Below are 16,597 nucleotides of genomic sequence, written 5' to 3'. Positions count from 1 at the left end.
ATCCCTTTTAATGAAAATGAATAAATAATTGTTCAACTTATCAATGAATCTTGAGTAGTTCTTCATATGTTGAAAAACACTAAAATAAATATGCAACAGAACACTGAAACTTTTCTCGGAAGCGTTTCATAAACTACTTTTTACTCTTTCAAAGTTTGGTAACGTATCTGGCGTACCGTAAATGAATCTGTCGGTGAAGTTACAGAGCAATTTCTACTGAATATTCTTCATTTGAACATAACTTTAATTTTTTATGGAAGCGTCATTCTATGCAGAATTGTTTTATGAACACTTTGTTTTACATAACATTATTTGTCACTGTGGGTGCCCTGAATTATACGTAACGTATCTGCTAAATCTGAAAAGCAAAAAACTGATATGCTGAATCTTAGCTTCGTCTTGTAAAATAAACCTTCAAAGTTGTTGCATAGAATATGAAAGTGGTTGGGTTTTATAGAATAGAACTTTGGAGTTTATGAGCACACAACGATTTGTTTGTAAAAACATTTACAATTTCTTTTCAGCATTTTGATTATGTGGTAACGTATCTGTCGGAAAACTTGGCATTAAGTGGTGAGACACTGACGCACAAAGAAAAATCATGTGGAAGTGTTGCTCTTTTTCACCTCTCTGTCCTTTTGGTGTAAGAATATAGTCCTGAGGTCCAACAAAACGAAGCATGTAATGTGTAGGGATGAATTTTGACCAGATTTGATCCCCAGAAAGCACAAGACCAATGAGCAAAATTTAGTCACGTATCTGGGGTAACGTATCTGTGGTAACGTATATGGTCGATCATATTATTATGAGAGCGATATCTACCAAATATTTCTCACTTGTACTAAACTTTAATGTTGAATCGATGCGTCATTCCGAGGAGTAATGTTTTTATATACAATTTGTCTGACATTGCAATATCTGTGGCAGTGGGTGGCGTGAAAGTTATGTAACGTATCTGTCCAAATAAAAGTGTAGAAAACCGATATTTCAAACATTGTACCGTATTCTCAATAAAGAGCTGTTGCACAAAAAATCTAAGTACTTGCAGTGTATGAAGTATATCCTCAGGGTTTCATATACACAGGGTCATTGCATAGTCTTGTTATTTTCGCAATGCTGTAACACTAAAGAAACTGGTAACGTATCTGGCGGTGAATTTGGCGACAGGTTTCAAAAGGCTATAAAAAAAGAAGTCAATAAAAATTTTGGAACTTTTTGAGTATTGTGATTAGCACATATGATATGCTCATCGTCCATGAACATGATATTTGGAAAGTGTGTTTGTGGACGGAGAGGAGCAATAAAACATAATTCTGAAATAGCCGGCGACACTGCGTTTTGGGGGTCTTAACGAAGTTTAACAGCAAAATTTTATACAAAAAGGCAGACAACCGCATTTGATCGTGTTTATTTTTAACAAATAAAGTCCTCGTGATATATTATAAACATTTAAATAGTATCTAATAGGTTTCAGGGAACCGCAAACTGTCATGGAATGTCGGCGACACCAAAATTCCGTATTTGAACGCTTTTACTGAGAATGGGCTGGCTAGTACCTGATCAGTGGGAATCAGTGGGAATGCTGGGGGATGATTGTTCAAATCATTGTGGGATTCATTTCAGAGTGCATTATATATCTCTTGTTGTGTGAAATGTATTTGCTTCAGAATGGCCTCATATTCAAGTAGCGTGCAGTTCAATGTTTCCAGGTTAGCATGCCTGTACAGTGACGGGGCGATCGTTAAAGGCCCATTAACTATCGCCCCGACACTGTACAGGCATGCACATTACTTGAATATGAGACCATTCTGAAGCAAATAATTTTCACACAACAAGAGATATATAATATACTCTTAAATGGATCCTACAAGAATTTGAACAATCATCCCCTAGCATTCCCACTGATTCCCATTGATCAGGGAATGGCCATCCCCTTTAAGACTTTATAGAAATACAGTCGTTCTCATTTTATATAGTTTATCGCTGCCCCACATCCTCCCCGGCCAGAAAAGTAAATAATATGCTGTAACCCCATTCCCTACCCAAAATATTGACCTTTTTCGAATAACATACATTCAGAGAGTGCAAGAAAAATGAGCTCAGCACCAAGGGTCAACAATGTCACCTGTATGTATTATGGGTGCCACCTAAAATGACCATTTGTGGGAGAAATTTCATAACTTGACCATGCAGCCGTTCTGCCACTCCACCGCTCCGACTGAGTTGCAGTATTCCTTCAGATACAATGCGCTGCAGCTTAGCAACACAGGTGGTGTACTAGTAGGTTACCATGAGTCTCTATTCCCATGGGAGAGGAAATGGAAAATGCCAAAGGACGCAATTGTCCGCAGCATCCGAAACTGTCCGTAAATGTCCGTAAGCGATCGTAGGTGTTGTGATACGTTAACTTCCGGTTAATTTCGGATACTTATGGTGGACGGGAATAAACGCAAATGGACGGGAGGTAAACTTATTTGCGGATGCATGCGTCCACGCTGCGTCCCCCTGCGTCCACTCATCCGTATCTATCCGCGGCGGACGTAACCCATCGTAAGGCACTGTATGACTGGGGCATATTGCCGCAAGTTAACGTATCACAACACTTACGATCGCTTACGGACATTTACGGACAGTTACGGATGCTGCGGACAATTGCGTCCTTTGGCGTTTTCCATTTTCCTCTCCCATGGGAATAGAGACTCATGGTAATCTACTAGTACGCCACCCGTGTTGCTAAGCTGCAGCGCATTGTATCTGAAGGAATACTGCAACTCAGTCGGAGCGGTGGAGTGGCAGAACGGCTGCATGGTCGTTATGAAATTTCTCCCGCAAAATATGGTCATTTTAGGTGGCACCCATATACAGATGACATTGTTGACCCTTGTTGCTGCACTTATTTTTCTTGCATGTTATTCGAAAAAGGTCAATATTTTGGGTAGGGAATGGGGTTGCAGCATATTATTTACTTTTCTGGCCAGGGAGGATGTGGGGCAGCGATAAACTATTTAAAATGAAAACGACTGTATTTCTAAAAAGTCTTAAAGGGAATGGCTAGTAACTGATCAGTGGGAATCAGTGGGAATGCTGGAGATGATTGTTCTAATCCTTGTGGGATTCATTTAAGAGTACATTATTATTATATATATTGTTGTGTGAAAATTATTTGCTTCAGAATGGTCTCATATTCAAGTAATGTGCATGCCTGTACAGTGTCGGGGCGATAGTTAACGGGCCTTTAACGATCGCCCCGTCACTGTACAGGCATGCTAACCTGGAAACATTGAACTGCACATTACTTGAATATCAGGCCATTCTGAAGCAAATAATTTTCACACATCCCCTTTAACCACGTTACACTCCATGGAATGTGTATCACATTTTTTATCTTATATTTTGGAAATGGAGGGGTATTCTAAAGTCCAGATGTTTATTCTTTATATCTGGAAACTTATCAAGCATTACGGTAACTTTATTATATCAGTCTCCTTAAAGGTCCAGTTTACCTTTGGGAGCAGTGATTTCAAAAATGTTCAAAATATCATATTTGATGCATATATGTAGGTCTGTTATATCACAAAACATCCTACCATATAAAATTTTTGCAATAAAGCCTAAAATATAAGGAGATATCAGTGTTTTTCTCAATAAACCGTAACTGTAGACGGTTTAGTCCAGAAACATTTTTATTATAACTATTGTTCACATTTTGTGTATTTAACAACACTTAACATCCATTATACGGATTCAAATTTTTACAGTGGTTGTTTTTATCCCTAACTCACATTTTAGAACTATTTTAAAGCACTAATGCTGGGTTTTTGTTTCATCTGCAAATGGTAAATTGTGCCTTTAACATAACGCAGTAGGTCATGAGTATCGATGCACAATTACAGCCATGACAGCTAAAGCAAAGCTTGTCTATTCCATGACTGTAATTTATTTGTTCCTACTCTATTGTTTAACTTATCGATCTATATTACATCTTATTTATGGTATAATAATATGCTATGTATACTGGACATTGATGATGTATATAGTCATATTTGAGTTGCACAAAATCAATTCAAACTTACAGTTCAAAATTTCATTTTCCTCTATTGCTGTAAAGCAAATTAAAGGAATACGAAAAAGTCTTCACAAGGTGTACGTGATATAAGTTCAGCTTTTCCCTAATGTACAATATAAGACAGTCCGATAAGTGATAACCTTGTTGTCATAATATACTGAGCAGGGATCGTCAGAGAAAAACACATTTTCCATAATTATTCATAACAATCTGTAACTATGCGTAACTCTCCGCAAGTATTCAGAAGTATTCGGAAGGTTACGCAAGTCGAAAAAACAAATAAGTTGTCAATTCGAAAGATTATCCGTAAGTGGACGCAGGTGTCCGCATCTGATCGTATCTGTCCGTATCGCCTGCATTTTTTCCGTATTCTTTTGTAAAAGAATTCTTGTGACGGCAAGGGATCCGCGAGAGTCTGCAAGAAAAATGACTTTTTTGGACGTAACTCCGGACGCAGAGCATTATGTGACTGGGGCCTACCACAAGAAAACAGTCTGTGGTCAGAGTGCCATGCATGTTTTTTCATTGTCTTACACGTTACGTTTCGTATGTGCCTGACTTGACGAATGTCGAAAATCCATTAGACTTAATAAGAATATTAAGATTCAAATTCATGAGGACTTTATAAGTAAAGGAATTTGCGAGCAACAAAAACATTAAGTAACATCAGAGGGTAACGTTAAAATAATGAGTTTGTGAAGTTGCTGTGAAAAACTAACACACTATGAAAGTTAATAACACTAACTTACCTCGTTGTGCATCTGTTGAAAAAGGAGGAGAACAAGAATATCAAAACAGGAGTGAATGTTATGGACATTTTACAGAATTCTCCATAGTCGTGTTTTCCTGAGTAGAAATAGAGGAGTGGTGAATCTTATAAGTTACGAGCGGGCAGGGTTAAAGATGGGAAAGTCTCCACGTAACAACCCAATTATCACAGAAATACTTTACAATCTTCAAAAGATGGCATGAAAATAGGTTGAATCTACAATAACATGAATAATGGATCAACAAATGAAATCAGGGTCTTATTCATGTTTAAGTACGTACACCGCGCTTAAAAATTATTTATACAATGCCATGAAATAATGCAATGAAACAATTCACCTCAAAAGTGTGTGAGTGTGTGTGTGTATACGTGTTTCTATTTACGGTTGATGGAGATTAAAATGTATGTGTCGTAAGATTGCATTGATACGCATATTTGAAATTTTACACTGACTATATTGAAGGTATTGTTACTACATAAAACGATCTGTGAAATTCATTAGAAAGATTTTACTCTACCTACCGCTTTCCTTCACGAGCAGAGATCCGGCAACCAGAAGGACTAGGCACGCAATCCAAAAGTTCTTCATTTTTTTCTCACCGAGTAATAGATCAGAGACTTTTTTCAGGCAAGTGTCTTCGTGGTCTTCTGCTATTTGTCACGCAGTAGACTATCTGGACCCTTCTATAGCAGCTCTCGCTTTTCATTTACCTGCTGATCCACCAACTACATCTATCGAAAATTTACTATCAGTGTACGTTTTATAATCCCATACAATGGTATCCCTTTTATTACCCTCCTAGTGAAATAGTGTCACTGTGTCAGACAACAAAGGGGAATGGGTGGTCCTCTGCAAAATAAATATGGTTCTTTCTTGTTTCGTCAACCGTCAATATGGTTGAAATTCCAAACTGTTCATACAAACAGAACTGACAATACTCCCAAAAGGAAAATATGAAAGGAATAGGGACTGAAAGCCTGTTGACTGCCTAGTTGAATTTCTATATTTCTGGAGACATTTTCTTTTTGTCCGTGTCCTCCGGTAACGAATGGTTGTAGTCTTCTCATTTAGCGCCTAGCTATGGCGTAACCGACACTTTCGCCTAAAACATAAGCTTAAGTGCTTTAGAAGTACCACTGGATTCAGTCATCCACTATCTTTTGGTAACTTTCCTTCTGAAGTATACCCTTAGATTTTCCTCTATATTTTTTTCTCTCTATTCTCCTTTCTTTCTTAACGACAGATGTAACTATCTTTAACCGGACAATGTTATCGTTTTAAAAAGTACCTTGTTCTTCTTTTTGGCCCCTATCATAATCCGTGTACTATGCCTTTCTTTTCTTTTTTCTGTTTTAGTGTTTGCTATCAAACTGCAGTTGTAAGCCTTTTTGGTATACACAATCATGTCAGTGTATAACTTCCATACTTTTTGTCATAATACTTGTTTCCTTTATAGAAGTTGTCTATTCATAGTTAATTCATAACGATGATATCTAGCTATATTAATATCACCAATGAGAATAAATTGAACTTGGACTGGAATTTCAAAATTCATCATCTAATTTGGGTTTATTTAGACGTCCGTTGAGTGGCGGATGCTGTGACACGCCATTTTTCAGCGACAGTACTCCGGTCTTATTCTCCCAAGGACGTAGGGTTGTTGTATAGGGTTTTAGGTTTAGTTTGATCTGAGGATTAGGATTATAGGTTATGTGTGTGGGTAGGAATTATGTTTGGCTCAATTTGAGAAAAACATCTCGTTTGCTAATAACACAGGCTTTTAATTTTCATTTTTACTCTATTCATCTCTCAATAAGTATAGCTCCTTTTGTCTGAAGCAACATGTGATATGACATTGATTGCCCTTAGCATTAATAGATACAACAGAGGGTGTGACGTGAACAGCGAATTGGATTTCTCCTTTTTACGATACAGAGGGAGAAGACAATTTCATACTCCACGTTATAAGGAAAAAAAAAACACAATGCGGCACACGAAGAAAGAAAACAGAAGGACAAGTTTTACAGTTTGCTTATTTATTTATTCATATAAGTAACAAAAACATGAAATAATTCATTAAAAACGTAATGTAGGCCCTACTTCCTATGTTCAGTACCAGTTGGCTATAGTCTTTAATGAGTATCACTGTATTTTCAATAATAATTCATGCTGTAAGTATAAAGGCCCCAGTTGGCCAGTAAGAGACAAAGCATGACGGTTCTGGCGGGCTTCCAAACCCCCAAATACGGTTCAAACTTCATCTGCACCGGAGACGTCTCCTCAGTCATTGTTCACATCACTGACGTTGGTGAGATCAGCATTCTCCATCTTCGACAACTCAGGAGCATCCTTCACTTCACGTTTCATGATGCTTTGCATTCGTACTACAAGAGTTAAGAAGAAGAACAAGGCAGAATCCGGAATGTTACCAGACTCTCTTCGTTTGTTTTTTTTTTTTCACTGAAAGTCGTCGTGGAGTCATGAGAGATATAGCGTCATTGATATACAGAACGATATGTCGATGTGTACAAACTGTGAAAGTGTGTTAAGTGTAACATGGGACAAAACAAATTCTACAGTAGTCGCGCGATGTAGGCCAAATTCACGTGCGATAAGCGTTGAATTAGGTGGAACAAATATCGGTATTTTAGAAACTTAGTAGCAGATTTTCTGATTGATGTAACTAGTCTGAAAAGCTTGAAATGCAAAAATCCGAAAAGACTGAGTAGAGATATTGTGGGCGCTTACAATATCTCGAAATTGTGGAAAAGTACTTCAAATAACAATGTTAGTCACCAGTCAAGTTTTAAAACCCCTGTCAACATGTGTTCATTTACAGGAACATGAAATGATAATATCACCTACCGCCTTCATAAGATTCCAACTGCCGTCGAATACCCGGGGAGCACCTAGATAAGAAAATGGGTGAAATTTGATTAATGAAATAGTCAAAAGTAAGAGTAACATGGTGGATGTATACAAATACAGCAAAACACTACCTAAAATTGTGCAGCACATAGCTGTTAATTACATTATACAACCTAATATACAATTTATTTCCTTCCTCTCTTTTATAGCGATGAATCTGCCACCGTTTTTGAAAGCAAGGTTATGCAGGACTATTTGTCATCTCCAGCTATAGTGTTTAATTATTATCACTGTAATGTTAATAATAACATGCTCTTTAGTCATTGCACTAGTTGACCAGTAGGTGACAAATCATGACGGCGGTGGCGGGATGTTATACATGAAATAGGCCATATACTGTGATTTTCTGATTAATGTATGAAGAGCATATTTCTTAAACCCACTAAAGACGGGCTGATTTTCGTAAAACACGCTTTTCCTACTTGCCCGAGTATATTCGGGACTAATACCTTTAACGGGTTAACATTATTATCGCAATAACGAAACTCCCAAGAATGTGGATAGAGATAGGGGAAACGGTCCCCCATTAATGGAAATTGTGTTTAAGTTCTTCCAATAGGAAATTGACAAGTAGCAGTGGCGGATCCAGAAGGGGGGGGGGGGCGTGCGCCCCCTTTGATTTTGTAAAGGCGCCTTTCCTTTACGGAATTCGTGGATCCGCTCCTGAGTAGAAAATGTATAACAACCTGCCAACACGTATGTATAGATAAATTGAATGATTATAATAATAATAATAATAATACCAAGAATGCCCCACTGCCATTCAATGCCTCCATGATGTTCACCTATAGAGCAGAGAATTAATTAATGAAAATGATATTAACTATTCATGGCACCGAATAAAGTCACGTCATATTACAAGAATAGTGTCGTTCGCAAAGACCTATTTACTAAAAACTCACATACACGAACTGTTCGGTCTTCCGTTTAAGATAATTGTGATGCAAACTCATCATTGGATACTTTTTGACAAGCCAATTGAAGTAGAGAATGGAACTCGATTATTTTTTCTCCATGCACAACCTAAAGACAATACATATGTTCCTCAAAGTCTATTGTAATGTTTTATAGTCCATTAAGATAATTCATATCTGATATCTGGAAAAAACGAGTTGATACAAACATTTGATGAAGTATTTGTACAAGCATCAGTAGAGCAAACATCAGTCTCCATAAATACCCTACAAGACGATCTAGCGAATTTCATTAAATCCCTTACCCAGCACAATTTTCCAACAGAATGCATGCGCTTATACAGTACCAAGTTTATGGGGGTCAATCATTGAAAGCTGACCAAAAGGAAGGGAAGAGAAAGAAACTGGTCAATGAAATTACTGAAGTACTTATGTGTCGGAAATCATATGAATGCTTTACTATGAAAACATAAATAAACAGCAAACTGGACTTTTGCACTCTTAAATAACTTATAGGTCCTGTTAAGCATTGAAATCGGTGATTTATAAAAATGTTGAGATATCATATTCGATGCATATGTGTTGATGAGTTGCATCACAACACATCCTATCATGTAAAATTTTCACAATAAAACCTTAAATAAAAGGTGATATTATTATTTTCTCACTATTAAAATCTCAACTTTAGTTAGGCAGTACAGAACTATTTTCATAATATAGCTAATGTTCATATTTTGTGTATATAACATTACTTAACTCTAGTTATACTGATTCAAATTTCTCACATTGGTCGTCTTTATCCCGAGCTCATATTTTACAACTATTTTGAAGCACTATAGCTGACTAATTGTTTTATCTGAAAATGGTAAATTATGCCTTTAAATGGACTCCGTAAGATCGAACTTTGTCAAGTGTATTATACAACCTGTATTGCCGCAGCGGCGACAGCATCCCACAAATAAATAGACCTACATTGGTGTTTGGATGAAGAGCCCTTAAGTTCAGCACACTTACACATAGTAAGTGCTCCACTTTATAAGCATTCGTCCACATGAGAATAACCACAAGAAAACAGTCTATGGTCCGAGTTTCATGCATGTTGTCCTACGCGTTCCGCTTATGTGTCTAATTTGAAGATTGTCGAAGTCCATTTGAATAAAAAAGAAAAAATAAGACCTTAAAAGTAAAGGCTCAATTTGTGCGGAGCAAAAAACATTTAGTAACAACCTTCAGAAGCTGATCCATGAATTCCGTAAAGGGGAGGCGCCTTTACAAAATTAAAGGGGTGCACGCGCCCCATTTTTTAAATTTATTTTGTTTTAACAAAAAAAAAAAAAGAAGAGCACGCCTGGTGTGATCCGCTCTAGATCCGTCACTGAGCTTTATCAGATTTTAACTTTAAATAGTGAGTTTGTGAAGTTCCTGTGTATGAAGGATGCACTATGAAAATTGATAACACTAACTTACCTCCATCGCCACCAATTTGTGCATCTGTTGAAAAGGAGGAGAACAAAAATATCAGAATAGGAGTGAATGTAATGGACATTTCACAGAATTCTCCGAAGTCGTGATTCCCTGAGCTAAAGCAGAGGAGTGGTGAATCAAGTTACGAGCGGGCAGAATTAAGACAGGAAAAGTCTCCACGTAACAAGCAAATTATCACAAAAACACTTTACAATCTTCAAAAGATGACATGAAAACTAGCTTCAAAGAATATCAACTAATCAAATCAGTGCCTTAATCGTGTTAATAGTTTTGGTCGAGACCTAATTTCAGGTTTAGAATCTAACATTTTTTTTTTGTGTGTGAGATAATGTGAAACATCTTATGAAATATGACAGAGCATGTAATTTTATGAGGAATTCAACATTTTTATATGATGAAAATTGGTTTTAAAATGGCTGAGATATCAAAAAAGAGAACAATTCTAATAAAGTGTGGGACCCACACTTTATTACGATTTGCTTTAGTTTACTTTGTTTTTTGCATGTTTCCGTCATTCCAAACCCGATTTTCATCAAATAAACTTTGAATTCCTCTTAAAATGGTATGCTCTGTACTATATCATATATCATAAGTGTTTTCTTGGTATCTCACAAAAAGTTAAAAGCCCAATTCTCATCTCCACCAATACTGTACCGTCCGTTTAATGATGTTTAAGTACACCGCGCTTTAAACTATTTGTACAACGCCATGAAAATATGCAATGAAACAATTCACCTCAAAAGTGTGTGTGTGTGTGTGTGTGTTTTCTATTTACTGTTGGAGGAGATTAAAATGTATGTGTCGTAAAATTGCATTGACACGCACATTTGAAATTTTACACTGATTATATTGACGGTATTATTACCACATACAACGATCTATGAAATGATACATTGATTTTAGAAATAAATAAATCCATTCTACCTACCGCTTTCCTTCACAAGCAGATATCCGGCAACCAGAAGGACTAGGCACGCAATCCGAATGTTCTTCATTTTTCTCGGCGAGTGATAGATCAAACCCCCCCCCCTTTTTTTAGGCAAGTGTCTTCTACTATCTGCAACGGTAGACTCTTTGGACCCTTTTTAGTAGCTCTCGGTTTCATATACCTGGTGATCTACTAGATACCTCTATTGAAAATATGCTATCAGTACACCTTTTGTAAGCCCAGACAATGATGAGCCTTTTATTTTCCTCCTAGGAAACTAGTTTGATAGCGTCAGACAACAAAGGAAAATGGGTTGGTCCTCTGCAAAACAGATTGCTTTTATGTTTCGTCAACCAACAACGTGGTTGAAATTCCAAACTACTCATACAAACAGCACTGACAATTCTCCCAAAAAGAAAATATGAAAGGAATATATGTACTGAATGTCTGTTGACTGCCTAGCTAATTCTAATGACCGCGTTACAGTTTCATGATAATTCTTCAAAAAAAAATAAATGTATATAAAACTTTGACTGTCTTTATAATTTTGTTTTTATCTATTGTTGATAAAAATCCACCTTTTTCATAAGTTTAACACATATACCCCTCCTCTGCTGAAACTATTCATTAGTAATTTAAATAACGTAAATCAAATCAATTTGTGTTTTTTTTTGATAAAAAGTACAAGATTCCCTACTTGTTACTAACATAAGCATGCTAACAGGGCAGTAGTATCATTGTTATACCTTTTCATTTTTTTTTTCTCAAAGAGGCCAGTCGAGTGCTCTTTCATTGCATTAGAAAGGTTGAAATACCTTGAATTTCAATATTTTTGGAGACATTTTTTTTTGTGTGTGTGCATGTCCTGCAGTAGCGAATAGTTGCGTCTTCTCATTGAGCGTCTAGCGATGACGTAACAGACACTTTTCCCCCAAATCAGCTGAAGTGCTTTAGCAGTACCGCTGCATTCAGTCATCCACTATCTTTTTTTTTTGTAACTTCCACCTGAAATATGTCATTCAATTTTCCTCTTTATTTTTCCTATCTTTTCACCTTTCTTTCCTAACAACAGATACAACTATATATAACCGAACAGTGTTATTGTTTTGCAATGTCCATCGTTCTTCTTGTTGGCCCCTATCATGATCGCATTATGTACTATGCCTTTCTTGTTGTACTGTTTTAGTGCTTGCTATTAAAATGCAGTTGTAAGCTTCTTTTTTTTTTTTGGGGGTGTACAAAATCATATCAGTTTAAAACTTCTATACTTTTTGTCATAATACTTGTTTTCTCTGCAGAAGATTTGTATTCATGATTAATTCATAATGATGATATCTACCTATACATGGCCGGCGCAGCCGTGGGGGCTCGGGCCCCCCACTTTTTGTACACTATACAAAGGGATACATAAGGTGTCATCACTTTGGGCCCCCACACTTTTTTTTTTAACCCGGAAGTACGTAAGTGGCGCTAAAATAAAAATAGATAGGGATCTTGAAGTATGGCGGCGGTAAGGTTTGCTTGTCAGCTGAAGAAACCCGGAAGTGGACGGGGAGAACAGATGAGCCTTTTTTTTCTTTTTTTTTTTTTTTGCTTGTTAGCTCATGAAACCCGGAAGTGGGCCCCCACACTTTTGAAAACACTGCGCCGGCCCTGCTATATTTATATGACTAATTAGAATAAACTGAACTTGGACTTGAATTTCGATACTCACCATATAATTTGGGTTTATTTTGACTTCCATTAGGCTGAGGATGCGGCGACAGGCCATTTTTCAGCGATAGTACTCCGGTCTTATTCTGTCCAAGGACTTGGGGTTAGGATTAGAGTTTGTTTGATCTAAGGATTAGTATAAGGTTATGCTTGTGGCTAGGGATTACACTCACTGCACCTCCGACATAAATACAAACCGAGAATGGCGTATGCATGTTCGTGGATTTATTGGAGAGTACAAGTTTACCAAAACAAAAAGTGCTTACCACATTACATAACATAGTTACTCATGATAACATGATAGGGTTGTACACTTTATAGACGAGAAAGTAAAAACATGATCATACCAATGCTTGTTATACATAATTATACTTTCCGGTTTAAGGATTCGGTAATTTTACATCGACAAACAGAAATATTATCCAAGTAGTAAATGCTTTCAAACACGCCACTGCTATGTCTAACTCTGGAAGGACCCGGGTTTTCTCTCCGCAAATTTGTATTCATATCATGACGAGCATCTGCACCGTGGAATAGAACAACATATATATGGCAGCGCTCTCTGCGTACGGGCCACCTACAGACAAGCACCCCGGATCCCGCCTTGCCTCTTAGGCCATTGTCGGAGGACTCCCTGCATGGTAATCCGAGAAGTATCCCCATTGAGTATAACTACAATGGACTTCTCTGACTGACAGGCGAGCCCACTCAACTTGGAACCCACAAGCGCGTACAGACCCAAATACAAAAGCCCCCTGCATCAGAAAAGTGCTCGGCACTAGTCACAGGCGGGCGCGTCCGTGACCCGCCGGCTTTCCTCACGGTGCCTCTTGATGCATAAATGGCCACAATAACAATTGTTAATAAAACAAACATTCCGAAATACACCCTTCCCTACGAGTTTGACATAACAAGTGGAAAACATTTCATGTACTGTATAAACTACATCTGCGCAGAGGCCCAGAAATGAACAATTTCCGCCATACGGGCACAGGCCGCCGCCAATGCGCAGGAGAGCGGTACAGCGGTAAAAGGGGGGACGCAATAAAGATCCACGTTACACATATTTTGTTGTTGTTTTGCTATACAAAAACGTTAATCTAGAAAGCACACATCGGAACAAGAGCTAGTTTACATCCTAGTAAAGGCATTTTATGACTATCTCTAGCCCCAGAAAACATTACAAAACTTTTACTGCCAAACTTGGGAGTTTATATCGAACTAAAAACGACTTCATAGACTCCCTTATCAATCTAATGAACATCTTTCATTACCAACCTCACTACCCGTGTCTATTTCTTTTTTAACAACTTAGACATAGTTGCTATTGTTTAACAAAATTCTCAGTACATGCATCAATCAAACATTGTGGTAGGTATTGATGTGCCCACGTTATTGTGAGTGAAAAGGGCAACAAAAACAAATCACTCCTAGCTCATTAAACAGTCGTTATAGGTTTTGCCAAAGTCAGTGTGGTACATCATTATTGGTGTGCCCACGTTAGTGCGAGTGAGAGGCAACTGACACATTAAAAAAAAAGAAAAGACAAAAACAAAACAAAACAAAAGCAAACCACACCTAGCTCATATCATGTTGGCTATCCCGCTTCTGAGGTATTTTAGAAATAGTGCTATGCCAACATCGGATAAGTGTATGCCGTCCTGTCGGTAAAGAGTGGCGTCATGATGTCGGATGGCTTGATGCGTAATAACAAGAGCCCCTGATGCAGACAACATACGCGCGCTCGCTTGTTCATAGCAAGGCGAATCCTATCAGCCCGATTCTGGTGGGAATCCGCAAAACGGGCGTATTTCCTCCTTGGCAGGATTTCCGACCAAACAATTATTGCTTCTGGAAGAAGTTGCTGCACTTTAAACATTGTCTCTGAGACCAGCTCCATCAGTGCTTTCTTCGGAAAAAACCCGATGTCGTTTGTACCCGCGTGGATGATGACGTGTGACAAGTTGCAGAAGTGCTGAGACGAAAGAATCGATTCCAGCCTGCTATGAACCTGGCCGAGTCGAAGCCCCCTATATTCTCTCCATTGGACTGGAGCCCGCTGCCTCATTGCTTAGACTCCCTCTCGACTGGCGAATCTCCCGGCCCAGTACGCTATTGAGTCCCCAACTAACAGGATCATACGCCGGCCTCGCCTGCCTACAAAACAAAGAAACTATCACCCGGCAGCGTCTAGCTCAACCAAATATTTGCTCTATGTGCCCCAGCATTTGTATACAGTAAAATTGTCCATACTTTTCGACATAATTCACAATTTCTAAGCTGGATTAACCCTACTAAACTGGGTTAATCATACTTGAACTGGTCTATAATCTAATATGTTAATTTACAAAAGTTTATGTGCTCAAACTGAATTTTATAGCGAGCAAGACCCTCGTTCCTCAGCATACCACAGTATATACCAACATAACAAAAACATCTCCACTATTCTAGTAACTATAGCAACATGAATCTACGAACATAACTATCCCCAACATGCAAGGGACTATTCTGCCTCTACCAAATTTATGCGAATGTAACGTTTATGTGTCAGACCCCGTTTACAGTGCGGGGCTGGGCCGAGCCGCGGCCGAGCCCAGCCTCAATTGCGAGGCCGGGCCCCGCAATTTTGTCCGTTTACACTGCCGGGCTCGGCCGCGCTTTTGATTCAAACCTTTCAATATTTTGTCGTGGTGGCGCTCTGCTTATAAACAAATGCAATTTGGTATTGTCTGGTTTTCAGACCCTTCGCCAAATGAATTCCGTGGCGACGAAGTCGCCGTTCGGGCAAAGGCCTTTGCCGAAGGAAAGAATCCTTTGCAGGACAAAACCACCTTAAACTATACTAGTTTTCGACGTTGAGGGGATTAATATCCTGAATAGCGAAATATACATGCAGAGGGTTTGGCAGCCAGACTAAAATTGGCCGCGCAATTGGCCGCGCATTTGGCCCAGTTTGTGTTTACACCAAGAAAAGGCCGAGACCACCTCCAGAGCGAGGCCAAATGCGAGGCCAATTTTGGCCTCGCATTTGGCCTTTTGCGCGTTTACACTGAAGCGGGGCTGGGCACGGCCGCGGCCGAGCCGCGGCCGAGCCTCGCACTGTAAACGGGGTCTATCTGTCACCCAGCGCCCCATTAGAACTTGCAACTATCTGACAACAATATTCCACAAATGAACTGAACTTCTCAAATACTGAACATGCAATTGAACACCCCATAGGCATACACTTATCAAAGTAGAATTTACCATCAATACTCATACCTAGTAAATCAAAATCGTCTGGATGCACCAGGCAACAGGCGGAAGGCTGATTTTACATCAGCCTTCCATGAGCCAATGCCCACCTTTTGCACAAGTGCTATGGCATCATCAAAACTTGCATACACTACTGAACAATTAGCCTGATCTATTTGACCGTTGACCGAGTTAGATTTTGGAGCTGAAAGGTTGTGGATCATCCGAAACTCTCCAGGAGTCTTCTTGGGCACGAGCCCTACTGGGGAACACCGGAAATTATGAAAAGGAGGACGTTCAAAGGGCCCCTCGATACGACCTCTTTCTATCTCTTTTTGCAATTTATTACGCAAAATTTCTTTATGTTCGTAAGCCGATTGCAAATTATGAGTTCTAATCGCTACCCGTTGACCTGTGTAACCAATACGAAACCCTTTAACAAAGCCTTCATGCAAAAATTGTGCATCTTGAGTATAATTATAAGAGGGCAAAAAAGGGGGTCATACGGTTCAAATTAATCGGCGTTGTTGCTAGTGTTCTTTTTCCCAGTTCGCCCCTG

At 38.6% G+C, this 16,597-nt stretch overlaps 1 long non-coding RNA gene across 1 annotated transcript in view; it reads right to left on the bottom strand.

Moving 5' to 3' along the window:
* Positions 1 to 6,938: 6,938 nt before the first annotated feature.
* LOC140240048 (uncharacterized) overlaps positions 6,939 to 16,597 on the bottom strand; it is a 34,363-nt gene continuing 24,704 nt past the window's right edge. The window contains exons 2-4 of the long non-coding RNA XR_011902013.1: positions 10,146 to 10,169; positions 7,702 to 7,745; positions 6,939 to 7,220 (exon numbers count right to left, since the gene is read on the bottom strand). This is a non-coding gene — a long non-coding RNA (uncharacterized lncRNA). The remainder of the gene's footprint in view (positions 7,221 to 7,701; positions 7,746 to 10,145; positions 10,170 to 16,597) is intronic.

The sequence above is a fragment of the Diadema setosum genome, chromosome 2, assembly GCF_964275005.1.
Source record: "Diadema setosum chromosome 2, eeDiaSeto1, whole genome shotgun sequence".
NCBI lineage: Eukaryota > Metazoa > Echinodermata > Echinoidea > Diadematoida > Diadematidae > Diadema > Diadema setosum.
Note: the sequence above shows the minus strand (reverse complement) of the source record. Positions and strands in the feature narration are given on the sequence as shown.